Genomic DNA, 22,286 nt, shown 5'->3' on the forward strand with positions numbered 1-22,286 from the left:
AAACTGTTATTTTCAGTTACGTTGAAAAGCAAATTAGAACTATTCACCTCCAGCTAGATGAGACTGCAGAACCTCACGCTGGTGCTGATGTAAGAATATTTCATAGAGAATGTTTCAGACCACCTGTGGATTGACACTGAGCCTGTGCTTGGCTTTTTCCTTTATGTCATGTACAGACTTCTAAATCAGTTTCAAAAGCAATTAATATTTATGAGGTTGGGCTTAGAATGATGCAACTGCTATGAGACAGTGAAATGTCTGCCATTCACACACTGCTGTATGATGGTATGAATACATATTTTAAGTTTGAATGAACTAAATCGTATTTAATCGTTCCGCTGTGAGCTCGTAAACAGATAGCAGTGCATATCAGAGCTAGCATACGTTGTTGGCAAGTGACATGTGCTGTCAGCATAATTTTAGACCCATTGCATTTCTTGCAGAGTACATATCTGAAGTTGTCGGTGATTCAGAATTTAAAACTTTATCGTTGGTGTGCTTGCTACTGAAATCAGAAGGTTTTCTCAAGATATGAATCATTTCTACTTTGGAAGCAGAAGCAAGTGAATGCCAGTGGTGATTGTCTATTGACTTCCTAAAATAGCATAATTAAAAAGCACACTTTACAGAGCCTTTTCATCTGCATTGATTTTAATCCTTTACGGTTAAATATCTTCAGGTTGGGTTTTTTTTCAGTTTAGAGTGAAGTACAGTCAGAAGACTGTGTGTGTAATTGGTGGCAAGTACAATCAGGCTAAACGTAGCAGGAAGACAAAAGATATGAGCAGCTTAGTATTGAGAATTCAGTGCTCCAGTTGTCTTGGGGAAAATAATCAGTTTGCTCTGACTAAGGACAAAATCTTAATGCATTATTATTACTATACATCAGTAGCTGAGCTGTAGACATTGAAATATTGCATTAATATTTGCTGTGCTTGGATTAGCTGAATTGGCAGCCTATTTAAGTAGGGACTTGGGCTTTCATATTATTTACTTAATTATATTTGTAATTTACTGTGGCTCAGTACTCAGCATGATTTTTAATTGTCTGAGGGAGACTGTTAATTTTACAAATGAGGTGGAATAAGTGAGTGTAATATTGCTGCCGTGGCTTTAAAGGAAGAAGGTTGAGTTTTGTGCTCATTTTTAAGCTTTATGGTATTCCCGTTACTACCACACTGGTATAGTGCTAATTAAATTTTCAGAAGTTCATTCATCAGTAGTTACTATGTGGTCCTTGTTTCTGTGATTATTGTTGTTTTGCTATAATTTAGGTAGCACATATCTGAAGCTTCTGTCCAGTAACTAAAAAGTGAAAAATTGTTGATACTAGTGGCTTGATATGCACTAAATTATGTTCTGAAAGAGGACTCTTCTGAACATCTGAGGATATCTGTATATAGAGCCCATCTAATTATGTGTTTGTAATGTAACAGCTTTGGGCTGTTGTAGTTGTTTGGTGTCCTGATTTTCCTTACAGAAAGATGGATAGTCATCCACTTTCATTGTGAATTACTTTTAATTAATAAAAATAACAAATGTGGTAAAAACAAAAAGAAAAAAAAAACAAGTAAAAAATCCATCTCCTTTACAGTGTGTCCTTGTTAATTCAAAATGGCACATGACAGCAGCTTCCTGGGAATGTAAAGATGCATCATGCAGAAAAAAAGCAGCTTACTGCATAATAGAATAGTTGAAGACCTACCCTTCATTTTTTTCGCTGAAGTCTAGTTTAATGATAATGGTAGTACTGTGAATTGATATTTTGCACAAAAGTGGTACAGCAGTGGTGAAAGTCTACTTCTCAGAATTATAGAATAATTTAGGTCAGAAGGAACCACTGGGAGTCATCTAGTTTAAGCCCCAGCTCAAGCAGGGCCAGTGTCAAAATTAGATCAAGCTACAGAGTGTCTTGTTCAACTGTGTGTTCAATGCCTCCCAGAATGGATATGTCACAGCCTCCCTGGGCACCTTCTCCAGGTGCTTTCCTCCTTTTCTTCTCCAGATGTCTTTCTGACCAAAATCTAGATGGAATGACATAGGGGCAGTTAAGTTAGTACTTGTCACCTAAAAACTGATTTTAGATAATCTGTTTTCTGTAAATGGTATGGTGTACAGGAGCTAGGCAGATGTGATAGAAATTTGGGTCACTCTTGTGTGCTGAAATTGAAGGTTGTAAATCTGACTCCTGCTATGGTGGTGACTCTAGATTCTGAAGCAGTTCTAGGATTCACTCTGAGCAAAAGTCGATTCATAATGTCTCATTGTTTCATGAAAAAATGTCAATTTGAAACCAGTCAAAAGTGATCAGATAGATACCCTGCTGTTTGAACTTCTGGACTTCAGTTAAACATTGTTCAAAAGGATGTAAACATTTCGACCTAAAAATGCAATTTTTAGGGAATATTTGATTCCTGCCCACCATCTATTCAATTAGGCTTCTTTTTTCCTGTATGCCAAGTAGGGAGGTTGGTTTGGACACCTTGTTAGTTATACCATAGAAAGAACACAAAAATGACCGTAATGTCAAAGTCAAAGGTCCATCTGGCCCATATACTGTTTCTAACCATGTATCAGAGGCCAAAATAAAGATATAAGAGCATGACAAATATACCATGATGGTATGCTCTTCACCTCCAGCCATCTATAGCTTAGATTGTTTCTGAGTTGGATGTTTCTGTACATTTATAGTTAGTTTATTTCAGGGGATTTAATTTTCACACGTTTGTCCAGACTTCTCTTGAACTCAGGATTCAACATCCACAACATCCTGCGGGACGTAGTTCCGCACCTTGCCTACACACTGCAGGAAGTGTGTGTGTTTGTTTTGTTTTCTTCTCTCATATGAATGTGGTTCTTAACAGCTTCATTTGATGCCTTCTAGTTCTTGCACTGGAAGAGGCAATGAACAATATCCTCTCCATGCTACTCACGGTTTTATTGACTTCCATGTTTCATTTATCTCTTTTCTAGACTGAAGAGACCAGGTTACTCATTTGTCCCTTGAACAGGAATCATTCTGTACCTTCCATCATCATCTTGCTCATCTGTGAACCTTCTCTGGTTGTACCTCTCACTTAGAAAAAAAGTTTGGGAAGGTGAACAAAGAAGGCTAGCAAGCATGGGTATTTACAAATAGGAAGAATCAATAGCAAAGGGATGAAGAATTAAACAAATTTTAAAACTATTAGAACAATATTGATTCAGTTTGGGCTATTGACTCGTATAATACTTCCTGTAGTACAGAGCTTGAAGCACACAAATCTGTGACCATCTCTGAAAACTGTATCATGTATGTTTCAAATGCATTTAAATTTGCAGGAACTTCCTTTTACTCATTTTAGGCAGTGGCTTGCCATGTGATCACACCTGCGTGATGCAGGTGATACCTTTTCATTTCCTGACCTCAGTCTCTCTCTTTGTCATTACTAAACATATTTGCCACGTTAAACATTCATTCATCTGGAAGAGCAGTATCAGCTAAGAGGTTAAACCCCACATCAGAAGCGTTCTCAAGCATATGACTGTCCTCAAACATGTGAGTTTCAATGGCTTCACAGAAGTCCTTAAAAGCAAAGGCTGTGCATAAACACATGCCTGACTTGATCCTGTAGAGATTTAACTTTGAAAGCTCCCCGAGGGGATCTTAGATGGAAAAATCAATCCCGTATACTTGCTACAATTAAATATACTCTGTCAATTTTATACTCTCAGGGAAAACTCAAAATAATTATGATGTAGTCAGTATCACAGTCAAATTATAGTCCTCACCTAAAAGGGATTCTGTCTGCTGGAAATTAGTAAATTTCCAAAACGATTTAGAAATAGCTTCTGGTTCTGTACCTCTCCCCTGATCCCCCTGCCGATCATTCTGTTTTTACCTTTACCTCTTCCTGCTTTAAACATGTTTTTCTCCCCCTTTTGACATAAAAACCTGCGTAACCAAAAAATAAAAATCATCAAATTCATCAAAAATCATCAAGAAGGCATCAAACGTATGTAGTTCCTGACCGTACAGTAAGAACTGGAAAGTTGGTTTTAGACTTTTTTAAGTACCCTGAAGCTGGTTGTATACCTCAAGGAAGAGGCATGTCCTCAAAGCCAACTACGCACAAAGTGCTGCCATTGGAAAATTAGTGGAATGTGTTTCTATACTGGCGTTAATTCCAGAGATTCTGAACTGGTGTCAGAACGTGGTTCATTTTGGAAATGGATTTTATGGTAAAAGACAATAACGAAGTGCAGACTGCAGTCTACATCAGTTTGACTTCTTTTGGAGCTAAAGTATTCCCAGAAGTAAACTTATCTTGTGTGTAGAGGCTCTTGCTGTCCTCTTTGTAGCTATTTGGAAGAACTTCAATCCAATGCTTGTTACTTTTCGAGGATATGCTTTCCATTTCCAAAGGAGTTCATTTAAGGAAGTTCTCTGACCTATGTGAAATGGAAGATCAGATCGTTTTCCTCTCCTCTGGCCCTATAATCATGAGTTTGTAATATTGCTAGGTTATTTTTCCTCTGAAATGTTTTACTTGTTATTCTGGCAACTACAGTCTATTAGTCAACTCTGGGTCTGTGGAAAGGTATTTCTTTGAGTGAGCATCAAGAGGCTTTTGTACTGATTGTACCTTCGTACAATCTGAGGCTAGTATCAAAGCCACGGTCAACAATGTTTTTTTCCTCTCTTCTAACTTGCTTTTCAGTACAAATAAAAATGTGATTGATGCTGTAAACTGCATTTACAAGAAAAAAGTTTGTGCTTATTCTGCTTTGTGCTTATGAATTGTTTACATAAAAAACAATAAAATAAGATAAAACTTTAAGTGATGAGTAACAAAACTTAAAATAGTGAGGTGACTCAGAACTCAAATATAGAGCACAGAGGAAAGACATTTATTTTTGTAAGTCTCAATAAGTAGTACTGGAGAACTAAGGAGGGATAAACATAGGTACGACTTTAACAAATTGGAAAAAGAGGAAATTTCCTTATCAGAGAAAGAAAATGGCTTGGAAATAAGTATTTTTAGTTTATATCACATTTAAAATTTGTATATATAAATGTGCATTGATTTGCCATTGCAATTTTTTCAGCAACCCATGAGATGCTGGTGAGGAAGTGCCATGTATACGGCTACGTTAGGCAGGTTTGTTGGTCAAGTTCCTTCACCATTGCTCTGCTGCTTTTCCAGACAGTGGTGATAAGACTCCATGGGGCTTATGTAGTGCAAGAAAAGTGGGTAGTGGGATGAGACTAGGGGAGAGGAGAGCTTACAGACAGAGTCAGTAGATTACTGGGGCAAACACACGTGTAACATGCCTTGTACTGATTTTGTAAAAGAGCTGGAAAACTTTGTTCTTATGTTGTGCAGGGAGAGTAAATCATTTTAGCTGCCACCACAAATGCAGCGTTGTAAATTCTAAATGTTCTTATTTGTGCTTTTTTCTTGCAAGCAAGAGAGGATGTGCAGCATGGTACCATATAGAAATCTTGCCACAGAGCTTTGGTATAAAAACCTCTCAACACTGCTGCGACTTTTAATGGGTGAACAATTAGCTGCTTGCGATGTTAATAATTTTTATCTTGTTTCAGGCTAGTAGTTTTAACTGTTACACTTTGATTATGTTTCAGAACAGTCAAGCATCAAATATTGCAACTGACATCTGAATTAAAGAGCGTGCAAAAAATCTCTTCCCTCTCTAAGCATTGAAACAAATTAAAATGGAAAAGTGACTAAAGGAGGTGAGTCCTTTCTTCTTACTCTCTGATCGTTTTCCTTGATCTGCTTCTGCATCTCTTTTGTTCGTGTTTTCCCCAGGTTTGTATGTAAAAGGCAGGAAACTGATTCCAAGTTGTGAGCTGCTTTGGACATGAAGGCAAGCTGTTTTGGGCTTAGGAGATTATATATGCGATAGCCAGTCTTTGTTGTTATCTAGGCTTGCAGGCTGCACACAGTGTTAACATCAGCTGCCTGTGACTGTTGGTCTGCCTTTGTGAACTATTTTCATGAGTTTGACATGAACAGAAGAACGTTGCATATAAACTTAAATGTTGTGCAGAGCCCCATAGGGCTAGGTGTACTGCAGCTGTGGAGCCAGATTAGAGAGTATGAGAGACAGGACTGATTTGGCCTAGAGGAGTGTAAGGAAAGAGAAAGATCAGAGCCAAAAAGAAAGTACAGAAGACAGCATGGGGGAGCGGTTGCAGCATCTTGGAAGCAACACTGAAATGGCCTGGAGGAGCTCTCACAGTGAGGGAACTTCTTCCACAGTTCCACAGCTTTTTTTCAAGTAAATGCTGCAGGAAAACGGGACCATATCAACCTGGTAGATGCACTGTAGATAAGTAGACCTCTAGCAACTCTAGCCTGTCGGGCACAAATGGCATACTGGTGGGATGTATACACAGAGTAAAATAAAGGTATTTCACAAAATTAATTAAATGGAGGCAAAAGAAAGTTGAATGTTGTATACTCTGTTTCTGTATTATCACACAATAGTTTTAAGCATAAATGCACTAGAAAAAGGGAGAGTTTTTAATTTACATTTCTTCTTAAAGTGATAGTCATGCTGCTTATGATTTGATATGGCTTTAAAAGTAACTCTCAGAACTATGCTATATTCAGCTCTTTATAGTTCAGTAACAAGTTCATTTACTGACATTATTATAAATATTTATGGATATATCAAGATTAGTTAGGTATTATACTGTACTTCAAAAACTTGTAAATGTACCTGAGCAGACAGTAAGTTTGAGTTATTAAATACAATGTTTTACATCTCTGGAATATTCTTCGTATGATTCGAGTGTTATTTACTCATTGTTTTGTCTTTCCTAGAGAAATTTAATACATTTAATACATTTAATACATTCCTTACTTACTTAGAAAATGAATTTGTTAGAATACTAGTCTAGAATCCATGCTGAAAAGTTAATTTGATCACTCTAAAAAAAGGGTACAAACCAGCAGTAAAAATTACTTTATATTTTAATAAACTCATTATGCTGCTGCTGCAGCATATCCAAAGCTGTAAAACTATATTCACTGTCATTTACTATACATATGTGTGTATGCATGATTCTCTATGTACATAGCACATATGTATGTACCTATACATGGCAAGTATGACATGTATTGCATATATTTTGCATGTATATGTTAGAAAAAGTGTTGCATATCCTTTAGAGAATAGGACTTGGAACTAGCATGTATTTTCTGAGTATTCAGACTATTAGGTCAGCTCAGCTACCTTTCCCTCAGTTTAGCCATCTGTAAAACAAGTTTAAAACTTCCTTGAAAATGTGATCCTTAATGTTTTCACTACTGTGATTTTCCCAAGTAAAAGCTCCTTTTTTAACATAGACATGTATTTTTCCTAATGATACATCTGCTAACCGCCTACATGTTTCTGTATCAATTACAATTCTTTATGAAATGTAAGGATTCTATCCCATTGGTTGCCTGCGGTCCAGGTAAAAAACAACTATCTCCAGCATTGCCAGTGTTCAGTTTGTCAGGCTGTGCTTAAATTTGACTATTATGTGCATCTGGATTTGAGCATGTGCTGTACCCAAACTGAGGGCATCCTCTTACAGCCAAGAAACAACTAGTCACTGCCATTCTTTCAGGCGCTGGAATTAGCAGAGGGTTCTCCTCTGTCTTGCTGCTGACACCAGCTCAAGAACAAATCCTGAAATTTGGCAAGAAACTTAGGCCTAAAAACATAAGGGAAAGGAAGAGAAATTAAACACAAAACCACAAACCAGAGCTGTAGTGAAGCTAAGATTGGAAACAGTCTGTAGGGAAAGACTGTGATGGAAGAGGAAAACAAAAGAATGGCAGAAAGGAGGGTAGGACAGAGGGTAAGGAATCAGAAAGAAGATTATACTGGGCCCAGAACAGACTGGAAGAGATAGGACTGGAAAACTTAGTCCTTGGGCTTGCGGTGGGGGAGCAGAATAGCCATTACAGTTTACTCCTTTTGGAGCCTGAGGAGTCTTGTGCTTTTCTCTTCTTTCCTGCCAATGAACAAGTGTGAAATCACTTCAGCAAAATAAATTCTCTCATCGCACAGACGTCTCGTCAGGGGAAGAGAGGTTTCAAGCCTTCTGCTGAACCCTGTGAATGTTGGTGCTTACCATAAGATAAGTTTGTGAGAACAACTTTCCTTTTAGAAAGGCCAAGGAAGTTAAGAATGATACCATAAGAACATTATTAAGGCTGTCCAGTCAGCTGTGCAAAAATGAAGAAATGCCAAGATACAGGTTGTCTCTGCACGTACATCTTGACATTTTTGTGTACCATTTTTCCCATAATTTTACTTGGAGTTCACCTGAATATCAGTAGTTTCCTTGTTAATGATTAAGGAGTAAACTTTGGAGTTAGTTGTAGTATTAAAATTGATCCTTTTTTTAGATGTTTTATAGATTCTACCTATTCAGTTGATCCACCAACTTTTGGATAGGGTACTTATTATCTAGCAGTGTAAGTATCATCTTCAGCACTTGAGGGTGAAGAACCAAAAAAAGTAGAGGAGAAAACACCTGGAACTTGTTAGTCTGGTACAGAGGAATATTTGTAGCATACATTCAGCTTAGCAAAAAGCTACCTACACACACAACAGCCTATGCGCACAGTCCTTTCCTGCTAATATACTAACCCCTCTACTTATTCCCCAGAAGCAAAAGTGTCATTCCTTGGAGGGTGGAATAGAGGCTTTTTTTACTGGAGTGTTGGGAGTAAAAGTGTCACGGGAACTTATTTCAATATAGAGGAGTATATGAGAGAATGCAGGGGAAAGAGAGGACAAACAGGTGATTTTTATGGTAAATATATAGAGTGGTTGGAGAGAGAATTTATTGCTAATAAAAATGGAAAGTTGAGAAATATTGGGGGATGCAATAACATGAGTGACCAAAACGCTACTGAACTGCAAAAATACATATCATTCATTTTAGAATATCTGTGAACTGACAAAATGTCAGAAGCTAACTAGTCCCATGAGGGTACAGATGATTCTCAGAAGAAACATCGGTTCCCGCAAGGCATCCTATCAGCTTATTGCCTTTCTGTAAAGGGTGCTTTGTGCTTGAGGCAAAAGGAGGCAGGTAGGGACATAACCAATCTCTCAAGAAGGAATACAAAAGAAAACATTCTGTCATTAAAGAAGGTATTTTGACCAGTAACACATTCATAAGAAAGAAGAGGGCGTGCTCCAGCTATTTTCATAAGGAATATAGGATCAACATAGACCCTCATTTTCCTCTATTTTTGTGATTTTTTTTTTTTAAAGGAAATTGCAGGTGGAACTTCAATATGCTCAAATATGCTGTTAAAATCAAAGCATGGTTATAAACAGGGAGAAGATGACTAGGCTTTTAAGTTAGATGCAAAGAATCTATATGAAATGTGTTAGGGATGAGGAAGAAACTGAACTCTAATGAGCCCAAATAAAAATAATATAATTGATCCTCTATAAGCAGAAGGTATAAAAGAAAAGGAGATCTTAAGGTCTTCCTGTCTTAGGTCACTGTTAGAGTGATAGGATACTGGACACTTCATATGGTCTAATTATGCAGCAGTCTTGGGCTTTTGGACTTAAAGTTCCTTAGGGAAAAAGGACACGACCTAGAGAACAAATTACGAGTTAAAAGATATGATAGTCTTTGATGCAGTACAAAAGGAAGTGTTTGATATTTTACTAAAAATGCTAATGTGAAGGTAACAGATATAGCTGTAATGAGGGGAGAAGTTGTTACTGCCTCAGGTAAAGTATACTGAGAAGGCAGAGAAGCATAGATGAGGCAAAGATAGTGAAATAAAATGTAAAGAAAAATAAACTTTCAGGGGCTAACTGAACAATCAGAACTTGTTTCTTCATTTATTTTTTAAGAAAATGTAGATAAGACTTTTTATTATTTGAATAATATTTCTAACTGAAAGTACAAAGCCCATGAATCAGAGACTGGAAACTTAAAATTACAAAGAAATGGGTGCATTGTCTTGTGTATTAGGGAAAATTGGAAATTTCAAATAAAAATACATTTTACATATTCCACTCCTTTCTCTACTTATGTGGAAACCAAACATCAACGCAAAAGATGAAGGTAACTCTTAAGAAGGAATATGTAGGCAATGAGATCTGATAGATCTCTCTTTATGAAGATTCAGGATGTTTTGCCTTAGGAAACAAAGTAGTGAGGCAGTTGGCCTTAAGCTTCGTAAAAGAGCACTCTTATGGAATTAAATCTAAATAGCAAAGGGCATTTTTGCATACAGTGGCAAGTGAGAAGTCCAGGGAAAATCCATACTCCTCTGGAATGCAGCAGATATTGAAACTGCTCCTGGCCATTCCTCAGATTTGCTTGCCGTGATGGCAACAGTAATGTCAAAACTCTAAAAAATCATAATACATGTAGGCATAAGGAAAGATGGAGTCATAGTATATGGCTGGAGAAGACAGCAAAAAATCTGTAGATAAAGAAGTGCTGGAATATATAGTAAAATATTATTTCAGAAGATTTCTAATGATAAATAAGGAAACAATATCTAGGAACTATAGAGACTTATCTGTGAATAGATACAAACTTTTGATGAATTTGTTCACATAAGTTAAATATGCGCCTGGAAGAAAAAGAACAAAATAAAGAGGAAGGCTGAAAATTGATATGGCAAAAGCTATCAGTTTCTCTGTATCAATCTGAAGAAAATCCAACTTCAATGCCTCTAGCAAAACTTTGTAACCATTCCTCACAGATACAATGATTTTTATATCAAAAATTATTTCAGAAATGCCTCTCTGATCTCCTGTCTTTTGACAATTGGTGTCATCCAGATGTTTTTTGACTGAATTTTAGAAGAAAGATCTAGACTGTATTTTTTGTGAAACATAGGAAACCAATAATGGAAATTGTCCTAGACCTCCAGAACGTCCTGTTTTTTACGACTGATCTCAACTTCTGTGAAAGTAAAGAAAGGAATTTTGTAACCTTCAGATCAGTTATTTTATACCACTACAATCTTTAAAAGATGACTATATTACACCTTAAGTATGTAATCAGGGAGGAGTAAAGAAATGTGCCTATTTCTGCTTTTATATAAACTCTGCGTACCAGAACGCAAACATTTATTTAATAAAAAAAAAGCAAGCTGGCTTGTAAACTCAGAGGTACGGGCTCAGAACAACATAGAGACAGTAACCAAACAAGTATGAGATTGCAGAAGAGGTCAGATTTACCAAAATATGTAAGCAAGTGAAGTAAAATACTTTTTTAAATCAATTGGTCCTGTTTATGCTGTTTGTGATGCCTTTTCTCCCTATTTTATGCTAACTGCAGAATGCTAAATGCCCTTTTTTAAAATACCTTTCCTTAGGCCTGCATTTTCTTACTGCGACAAAAGCTATAGCCAAAACAGACCTCCTGGCAAATGCATAACTGTTGACTGGCAGCCTTGAGGCAAAGGGACATGGTATTAGGGATAGGTAACACTTCCATAAGGTCTCAAGCCGCAGAAGAGGTTATCTTTAGCACAGGAAATACCAGAGGTATTCTACCTTCCTTTGCTTTTCTATACTCTTTCTCAGGCATCTCCTTCTGCCGTTACTTCTGACAGCAGTTCAATGGGCTGGGTCCAACATAGCTGTTTTTGTAAGTGTGCACATTTGGAAGTGGATTCCTGTAAAAAGCTTGCATGGTGGGTCAAAAATAATAACACCGTGAACTCTGGGAAAGGGAACGTTCCTCTTATGTCCGTCATTCTCTTCCAGTACACATTTCAAATCAAGCACGGTGGGAAGTCCTATTTACTCCCATGGTGTTAAATCATATCCCTTAACGGTTTTTCTATTTGAGAAACAGCCTGGCCTGCAGAACTGTTTTTAGGCTGCTGATACAAGGAGAGACGTTTTAAGTTTGTATTGCAGTTTATAAACATACATAGACACAAGATAGATATCTCGCCACCTCTCAATGGTTCGTGGCAACCAGGCAGTGTACCTGTATACCCTCACACTGGAAGAACTGTAGGCAGTACAATCTGTCTTTAAATGATCTGTCTTTATATTCTTATATGATCATAACAGTAACAATTAAAGCAGTAATTTCAGCAAAAATCTGATTTGATAATCTTTTTAATTCAGGGTTGCAGGCAAGGAGCCTGCACTATGCAAAATGAAAAGAGAAATTTGTCATTACTGAATAGTGAAAGTCTAGCCAGAATACATTGGCACCGTCTTCCAACTCATTGGGTAGTATAAAATGATGCTGGTCTGAAAGCTGTATTTTATTTGAAACTTCCTCTCTGCCATGTGGTCATTATTTTAAACTGTTTCTGCAATCTGTTTTGTCTCTATTGCGTAGATTCTAGCCGTCCTTTTCTTTCATTGCCCTTTTCTGCCAAGCACTCTTACTTCTTTTTACATATTGCAGGCATGGTTTTAAAAACTGGCTAATAATTTGGGGACGGGGCAGGATAGTCTTAGTTCAGAGTAAGGCCACCTCAAAGAATACTGTCGTATAGGACTTGAGGGCTCCAGAGAGCCACAGTGGTGATTCGGGTGGCTGCAGTAACTGTTTCAAGATCAAAAGGAAAAACCAGGAAAAATTCTTAACAAAGTATCATTCATCAAGAAACATGCATAACTGCTTACTGTTGAAGCTTTCTGAGTTGCCTTTGCACTTAAACCACAAATTTACGTGAGGACTGTGATGCAGTTTAAGTAGGCTGGGAATGTCATGCAAATAGTCATCTTACTGTTTTTATTTTAAAAGAGAGAAGAAGTATTTCAGTGTTGTAAAATTAGCAGAATGAAATAATTTGCACTCAAGCTTCAAGAGCTGGCTAAGAAGTTCTTAAGATGACTGAAACTCAGATTTTGCGCGTTCTGGAAAACAGGTGAATTTCAAGGAGTGGAAGAAAGTATAAAACCATTAGAAGTAAAGTCTGGAAATAGTTTGAAAATTGATAAAGGGATATGGAATGAGAAGGATGTGTTGCTTAAACATTTTTGAGGGAGTTTGTATGAAAAGTGTCATCTTTATATGTTCAATATAGACAAATATAGTGATTAAGAATTAAGTAGTACAAGAATAAAGGCCTACCAGATGGGGGATGCTATCCCATAATTCAAAATTCTGAAAATGATTTTGAATCCATGATAGGTACCGACTGTAACATGATTCTGGAGGTGACAGACTGGTACACTACCCAGGCATATAAGTAGGAAAAGATCATCTCTCTATTCCAAATAAGGCCACTTCCAGAACATATTACTGTAAGCTACTCACATTTGAAAAAGTTGTTGAAAAACTGGAGAGAATTTGGAAGAAGCCACAAGACTGGTTCAAGGTCTGGCTGTTGTGATAAGACTAAAAGAATACAGCTTGTTAGGTTCAGTGAAGGGCAAGTCAGAAAATGATTTTGTCAGCATAGACAATAGCTAGCCACTGAACTTCTGAGACTCTCAAGCAAAGACAAAGAGAGATCCAGTGTGTGGAAGTTAAACCTAGAAATGGAACAAAGTGCATATTTTTAAGCAGAAGTAAATAAACATTGAAACAATTTACCAAGCAGTGTTTTGAATTTTTTGCAACTTAAAAGAATTCTTTTGGAATTAGGGCTAGGATTGCTGAAGCAATTTAGGGAATTAGATATTCAAACATCCTTGAAATGTACTCATTAAATTCACCAGCATCTCTTGGGTTCCCCTGAAAATTTTGGAAATGCAACAAAGCTAAAAACAATATGCTGCTTTTGAGTCACGAATTATGGGGTTGATCGAAGGTGCTCTATGAAGTGTTCTGTGATATGCTACACAGCAACTTAGACTATATTGTTGCAGTGGTCTCTTCTGCCCACAAAATCAGTGTATTTGTCCATAAGAATGGCTAAAAACTGTTCTGACCTAATAGGAACCACTTGAGATTGCTGTTGAGCTACCTTTAAAGTGTTTTCCTTCACTCCATCTATCTAGTAAAATGATTCTGATTCACCCATATTGTAGTATTAGAACAGTACGTCACCGTCATTCTTCTGTCGCTGGCAGAGAGAAGACTGAAGGACCAAGTCTGTGTAAACAACAGCTTGGCAACAGCTGTGTTTTTCTTAGGCTTTCAGTAGCTGATATGACTGACAAGCATAAATGGTCAGTCACACTTCTGGACATCCCCTGTGATCTCAGGGTGTTGACCGCCTTCCACGTCTAAGCATACTGACTAAGCATTTCTTGGTGTTCTGTAATATTGTCTACAGAAACAGAATTTACTCCAGCCCATCATCTCCCACCAGCAAAACTTTGGTGTTAGATAAATGAGCCTGGTTGGCTCAATTTTACTTCAGTGAGAGTTACATTAACTTAGAGACTACATGGACATATTGAACATCCAGTCACGCACCAGTACAAGCACTAATTTCACTGTGGCTGGACCTGGTAACAGTTACTAGCGAAGTGATCTATTTTCTTTGTTTTTTTGCACTTACTGCCCTAGGGTCTGCCTGGCTAAAAGCCACCTGTCCTATAAAAATCTGTGGCAGATCAGTACAAGTCCTGTTGGCAAGCCACTTTCCTAGTATTACTTCTCAGGGGTATGCAGCTGAAATAGGATGGTTATGGAGAGCAAAGTAAAGATCACCAGTGGATTAAGGTCATTGTATCTCTTGAATCAGAGTTGGATTCTGTCCTGAGTTTTGTTCACTCACGAAGCTGAGTTTCGTGAGGCTCTAGAAATCAAAATTTTGCCTGCTAATCATTAAGTACAGAGCAGTAAGCTATAAAAGTGAGTTTTTAAGTTTTTGTTGAAATTTTTGCAGGAATGCACAAATTAAGAACACAGAAAAAAATATATAGAAAATGCAATCTGTTTAACACTTAATGAAATTATATTCTCTGTGTCCTGCTATTGCTAAACAATTTTTAAAACCTAGTTTTTATTGCATAGGAAAATAGACTTGTGTTGACCTAGTACTCATGGTATAACAAGTTTTATATAAAAGTGAATTTAGTTGACTGTAAACAAAAATAAGTGCTTATAGAGTGGTTGATATATCATAGATATTTTGGAAGTATGTTTATCCAAGACATGAATGTGACAACCAGGATGAGATAGTAGGTTGTTGGGGCTATATCATTATGTAAAAGCTATTTGTCATCTTCAAGGACAATATACCATTATCAGAATAAAAATTATACTGACAGTATTGTTACATTTAATAGTTATTGTTTAGATCCTCTGCATGGACTATCAAGTCCAACAAAGAGATGCAGCAACACGTGTTTCAGATAAATTATTGCTGACAACTGCTTACAAAAGTTCAAACTAAAAAGCAACCACTATGAGGCACTAATGTTGGAAAAAGATATCTTGCCAGTTATTTGAGTTGAGGGAGCCCAGTGTCCACACTGTGACGGAGAAGATGAAAGCACAGGTGTTAGCACTGTGGGATTTTCTGTTTCTGTAAATGAGCATGAATAAAAGGCAATGCATATGCTTTTTAACTATATAGCCTTAAAACAGCGCTATTCAGAGGATATATTTTAATTTACTCCCATGCTTCATGGAAATGTCTTACTTGCCTATAAGGCTGTCCTTATTTTAACTTCAGAGCACTGCGTGAAGGTGTCCTCTGGCCTTAAACAGCTAAAGAGGGGGAGGACTGCTTCCTGATGGGTGGACCTTGATAAAATTACTTTTTAGGCTCAGTAAAAAATTGAGTTGTGTTGCTTTATGCTTTTAAACTAAGTCCACTTCTTGATTTGGCCAAATGACTCCGGAAAATGTTTGCACAGAATAAAGCTGTTTAATTATTATATTACATTATATTATACACATCTATATATGAATACATATATGTATATATATGTGATTTGATGTAGCATTCTGTAAACATAAAGAATAAATACAGTTTATTCTTTCTTTCTGTCCAGTTAAAAGAAGTAACTCGAAAATTGTGTTGAAGGAGATGAGGAAGTTTAGCTGTTCCAGGAGGTACAGGTTGGACTGATTAGGTCAAAACATATTTTCTTTAATATGTCTTGTGGAATCTGCCCATAAGCAAAATAGTAACAGACAGGACTGAAGGCCGTCAGTGTGACATCGAGAGGAAAATAATACCATTGGGTTAGCATATGACTATAATAACTGTAGAGCTTCTTAGATTGAAGATCAGGAGCAATCTAATATGAGAGAGAGACATCCAAGCAACTTTGTAGGAGGTGCAGTAATTTGATCCATTAGAAACAAGCTGGCTGTGATACTAGAACAGGCACCTTCATTCAGATGCTATTGGACCATTCCAGTAGTAGGGTCGTTCCTGTTTTAGTGGAAAGTTGTAACAAGGATCAACTTTGTCTTGCAGCAAGCTTTCTGCTCTAGCTTTGACTGTGTGATAATTGGTGAGACCAGTCAGATATTATGCCAAGAATTAGTGTCTTAGACAACAATAAGAAGAGAAGCATGTGCTGTTGGAAAAGCGTGACAGAACCAGATATAACATGTCATCATTTTAGATATTACTAGCTTTGAGAGACTGTCTGTTTTAAGATTAGACAAATTAACACTTTGAGACTCCTTGGCTGCTGAACTGATCTCTCATTGACACGTCGATAGCCTCAATATCTGAGAAAACAGATAATCATTAATGATCCTATAGACTGATATCCTTGTACAACAAGACTTTATTCATCCCACACTGCTGGACTACTGTATCCTTCAACAATATGATGGGATTTTTTTATTTTGAATGACTGATCTCTGTTATACATGGTACTGTGGTAAGACTGCATGCTTATATCATGTCCTTTCTGAGTAGCTGTTTAGCAATCACGGAATAAGGAAAAATCAATACCAATGCTTTTTTAGTTCTTAACTTCTAAATCAACTGTTTCTTATAATAAGCACCTCTCATTCTATGTACAGCTCTGTAAAGCTATTTTAGTTTGATTGCATTTATTTTCTCAGTGCTTTCCACAGATTTAAACAAATGAATGTTAAAGAACTAAAAGAAAACATTTTTCTTCCTCCTTTTAAAATGTCAGATTGATTACTTTCTGGAAACATATACCTGGCATGAGTCAAATTATTTAGTTTCAGATTAAATTAGATACTTGATTTGCAATTAAAATTCAAATGATAAAGCAAATTCAGAATGGCTAATGCAGTGTTAAAATTCAAATGATAAAGCAAATTCAGAATGGCTAATGCAGTTTATTAGCTCAGTATACCACTACTTTCCTGTATCACAGTTGTTCTGTCTCCTATGCAGCTCCATTTGATTTACTAATTGTGTGCACAATTTCATTATATTATAGTTCTTCGTAACAGTTTCGATACTTTGTCAGAAATCCTTCTTGGTTAGAATGATTGAAAATGAATGATGGAATAATTTGTATTGTTACGGTTACTGATAGTTTGCGCTGTTACACAGTCTACCAGACTGTGCTCATTTCTTGTATGTATGAGAAATTAAAACTTATTTTCTGTGAGGAAATCTTGACTACATTTAATGCTTTGCTTTTTACGGAGATGTGATATAGTGTTTTCTTTTAACTTCATAAAATGAAATGCCTGTCAGAGGGTTTGGCCCTTTGTGCAAAACCAGGAAAAAATTTTGACTTTAAAATATTATTCCTATTATTTTTGGTCATCTTTCTGAATGCTACAGCATTACTAAACAGCATTACGGCCTTTAGCTACCTCATTACTAAAATGAGGGGAGATGTGTGAGACACAAATGCCATGCTGTCTTCTTTCAGGGAAACAGAACGCAAATTTGTGACATATTTTTCAAATTTGAATTATTTATATATCAAACATTACCCTGACAAATTCTGATTAAACGTATTTGAATTTTCTTAATCTCTTCTATCATCAGCCCTGCAGTTTTTAGTAATCCTCCTGACCCCCCAAAATCTGTGAAAGGTGAGACTTTCATATCCCAGTCTACAAGAATATTATTCAGATCTCAAAATTCTCTCTGGCTATACTGAGTACAGACATATTTGCTTCTTAATTGTAAACAAAATCTACCTCTTTATAGCTATAAAAAGGAGGTCTGTTTCCGTGCAGGATGTATTTACTCTGTTAATTATGCTTTTCTGCTCGGTTCATTATGAGGGTATCTGATACCCTGACACGTATTAATCAGTTTTCTCCATATTTCTCCAGTGTGGGGAGTCCTGAAAATGGAGGAGTCTCAAAGAGGAGACTCCTCCTACCGTTTCTGACAATATTAGGGGGCAGGTAGGTATCTCAGGAAGGCAATTTTATTGAGGACAACAGAGCCAGTGCTTGAGTGATCAGTGTCTCTTTGCTAAGGGGAGTCTGCGCTATTTGGTTTGGATTTGCATTGGTTACTCTCCAGAGAACAGGGAAACCTTAGAGGGCTACTAACAGACTTTGATTGTTCCCATCGATCCCATTAAACGCAGGTGTTTGACAAGGCCCAGCTAATAGTATTTCTGCTACTGCTGATTTCTGTTGGCATGTGCATCTCTTTTATTATTATGGCCTCTCCTGAGGAAGTTTTTTGTTTGATAGGGCTAAAGAAAGCTTCTCCTACAGTGAGGGGGATTCTCCTGGAAATGAACCTAATGCTGAGAACCATTAATTCTCCCCTGCCATCGTCACTTAACCCACAAATAGCTCACGTCAACACCAATATTGTAAATTTTGTTTTCAGCTTGATAGCTGAACTCCTACATGGGGATGAAATGTAAAGGCTGACAATGGGGGTGTACTCACTGGGGAGGCTGCTAACTCAGAAACTACTATCCTTTAGTCATACAAGGGTCATCTGTTTATCTAAGCATGAATGAGTTTTAAGTTGGGTTAGAAAAGTCAGCAATTTAATTGATGAATGTTACTGTCTAGTATAGCATAGTGTGACTTATTTTGCAGTTTAAATTATGTGTAGCTACCCAGAGGCTGTAGTAGATAGGAATATAATAAGCCCATCAATAAATAAGTATTTTTCTTTAATACATATCCCGTTTAGCTTTTCCTATAAATGAAATATTTCCTGTAAAACATGATAGTTGACTGCTATCAATTGCATGAATTCTTTTGTCTGATATCACCATTTAATGTCAATCCCAACTTTATTTTGCTGCTTTATGGATGCTGATTACCAAGTTTCATATTTTACTTCATATTCTCAATTCTCACCCCTAAATCCCTCCCACAAGAGGCCGTAGTCAAACTGCTAAGGTTGAGTACCTCGCACCCAAGGCAAACAGTCTGAAGTTACTTGTTTAGTCTAAGATAGTTTAGTCTAGGCTCAGTCTTTAGTCAGTGGAAATAGCACCAACAAAGGCTGTCTTTGGTTAAACCCCTAAATGGTAAGGACAAATCATCCTCTAGATGTACCTTGCTCTGTACAGCTCTAGAAGAAGCACTGGCAAATGCTGAGACTAGAAGACTGGTTTTTACAATGATCAATCCCATTCAAATGGGGTTTTAAATCACTGTTATTTAATAATCGCCTTTTTTTCAGAACAACAGAAAAGAAGAGAAGGACAGTTTGGTAAGCCCAGAACTTAAATACTTCTAGCTGTGTGTGGCTTTCCAATGTAAGTTATAACATATCTTTTGTCATTCCCAATGAATGAATAAAGAAATGTAACAGTCCTTGAAACCGCCTGGAAGTGTTCCTCCTTAGTAAAAGAAATTTGCCTTTCATTCCCAGTGACTGTTTTCGAAGCATAAGTTAAAAAAAAAATCAGACCTGAAGCATCTGTATAACATAACCCTAGATATTCCCTAGGATGGATACTTTATTAAGAATTTATCACGTTTCTCAATGTTCAGTTATCTTTCTCAAAACCCTTTGTAATGCATGTGAAGTACTAAAAGGGCTTGTACCGTAGTGTCGGAATGTACATTTGTGAAGACTAATCTGTGGCATAAAATGCCAAGATCTAGAAGATATTCTTCAGATGTTTACTTTTTCTTCTGTATGCTTTAAGTGACATGATTTTTCTTCAATGATATAGCTCCCTAGTGTATTTTTTTCAGCCCTTGAGAAAAGGAAACTGTCTAATAAGTACTTTATTTCTGTATTTTCCCCCTTTGTCCGGAAAGTCTCTAGAATATCTACCTGTTCTGCGTTCTTTTCTGCTTTTCTGTTCTGCATCTCCTTTCCGTCTTTCTGTCTTTTCTGGGTTAAAGAACGCAGGCTAAGTCCTACCAATCACTCAGGCCCTCTCTGTAGAGAAGAGATCCTTCTTGATCTGCAAGCACTTGTTCTCTTTGCACTTTTCACTTCATCTCAGTGGTACCATGATTCTTCCCCCAGGGAAGGATTATTTGGGTTATGATATTTTCCCTCTAGCCCAACCAGTCATACAATGGCAGCCAGAGAGCCATCTGGCTTGACTACAGGGACAAAAGAACTGGGTTTCCAGAAGCTCAGAGTATTGGCCAGTGCCAGTTCAGTTACATAATAGAATTCAAGGTTGCCTTTTTATGTTCAGAAACAGATTTTAAATGGAAATCTACACTTTCTGTTAAGCAAGAAAAAGTCCGGTTATCATAGAAGAATAGCTGAGCTTCAAGGGAAAAAAAAAGACTCCCAGGTATACTTAAAATATCTTTCTTAATAGAATACAACTTACTGTACAAAAGTGTAAGTCTCATAGTTTCAAAAAAGTGCAGTGAACTGTTTCTTAACCCAAAATACTAAAAGGTCTAAGAACTTACAAGACAGGATTTGCCCTTCCAGTTATGTGTAGTCATCTTTCATCTAATGGTTAAAATGAAATAATTCATAACTGAATGATCGATTTTCACCTTTTGTAATACTGATGTGCCTGTTTTATGCGGTTTTCATAATACTCATATGATGAGCTGTGAGTTTGCAGACCACTTGCACTTCTAGTAGGAAATGCTACGATCAAATACATGATGTGTAAGGTTTTTTCTGAAAATTATGTAACTGAACAGGATGTATTTTTCAAATTGTAGCTGAAGTGGGATTTAAGTGTTTCATAGGTCTTGGGCTAGATCTGTAAGGTAGTGGGAAGGAGACTGTGGTGGTCTATGAAGTTTACAACGCTTGCACTAAGCTGATTCATTTTTTCAGTACTTTTATACTAGGAAAACTCAGGCAGGTGAATGTTCATGCAAGTGAATGTAAAAGGTGTTATCCTTATTACAGAGAAATTTACCTCTGAATTACAAGCTACATTCAATAGGGTTAGGATTTCATTATTAAATACATTTCATATATTGGGATTTTTCTTAGTATTGTTTTTCCACTTCCATTATAGAGCAAAAACTATGTTTAAAACTGGTATTTGTCTGTCAGCATACTAAAGCTGTCATGTAAATATCCGTTTCCTTACTAAATACAGAACAACTTATAACCTAGGCCTAAAAATAGGCACCTCAACAATTTGTGTCCACTCTGAATAACTGCTATAATTCTTGACCCTCCATCCCAAAATAATCATTTGTGCATCGATAAAGGTGTCCTCCATTCTCATTTTATATTTATTTTCTTTGTATTCATTTTCCAAAGTCAGCTCAAGCACAGATTATCCTAAATGGCAGAAAGGTAAAGGAAAAAAACATTGATTTGCAGGTATTATATAATGTATACCTGTAATGCATATATACATTATTATGACTATTTAAGTCACTGTACCTGATCCTTTGTAATCCATTTTCTTCTTCCTATTTTTCATATTGTCAAAGCTTAGAAATCAAATGTCATACTTCTGCAACCTGCAACCAGAGAAAGTACCTGCCACCGTATTTAATGCTTTCGCAAGTCATAAGACATACTTCTAACATTTATTTTTTTATTTATCTTTCAAAATGTAAGTGAAAATGAAACTATCAGGTGACTATAATGAATAAACTAAATGAGGTGCAAGAGTGCCACAGTCTTTTCATATTGACTTTCCGTCAGATGAAGGATTAAACATATGACTTTTATTGTTTGGCTGCTCTATTTACAGTGAAGATAAGAATCTACTTCTAAGTGTTTTCTGCAGTCAATAACAGTCTTTGATAGTTTTTAACAAATTAATCAGACAGTTTGATAACATTTCCTTGCAGAGGAAAGCCTTCCAACAGCTGTTAAGATAAATTATAGCTAAACAACTATAACTGACTTGTTTTGTCAGTGTTTTTTGAAAGTCACATACTTTAAAGGCTATTTATGATAACTGTATTTTAATGGGCAGAAGATGTTTTATAGACTTAGTAAAAATACATTCTTGATACATTGCAAGTTTTTGAGAAAGTCCTTCAATCGAAGTATCAACTCTAATTCATTGAATTTTACCAGTTC

At 36.6% G+C, this 22,286-nt stretch overlaps 1 protein-coding gene across 8 annotated transcripts in view; it reads left to right on the plus strand.

Moving 5' to 3' along the window:
* DLGAP1 (DLG associated protein 1) overlaps positions 1 to 22,286 on the plus strand; it is a 414,683-nt gene that overhangs the window by 153,324 nt on the left and 239,073 nt on the right. For all 8 annotated transcript variants that reach the window (XM_009667105.2, XM_068932272.1, XM_068932269.1 and 5 more), the window contains one exon: positions 5,627 to 5,737. The gene's annotated coding sequence lies outside the window, so the exon portion shown is untranslated. The remainder of the gene's footprint in view (positions 1 to 5,626; positions 5,738 to 22,286) is intronic.

The sequence above is a fragment of the Struthio camelus genome, chromosome 2 (genome assembly GCF_040807025.1).
Source record: "Struthio camelus isolate bStrCam1 chromosome 2, bStrCam1.hap1, whole genome shotgun sequence".
Lineage (NCBI taxonomy): Eukaryota > Metazoa > Chordata > Aves > Struthioniformes > Struthionidae > Struthio > Struthio camelus.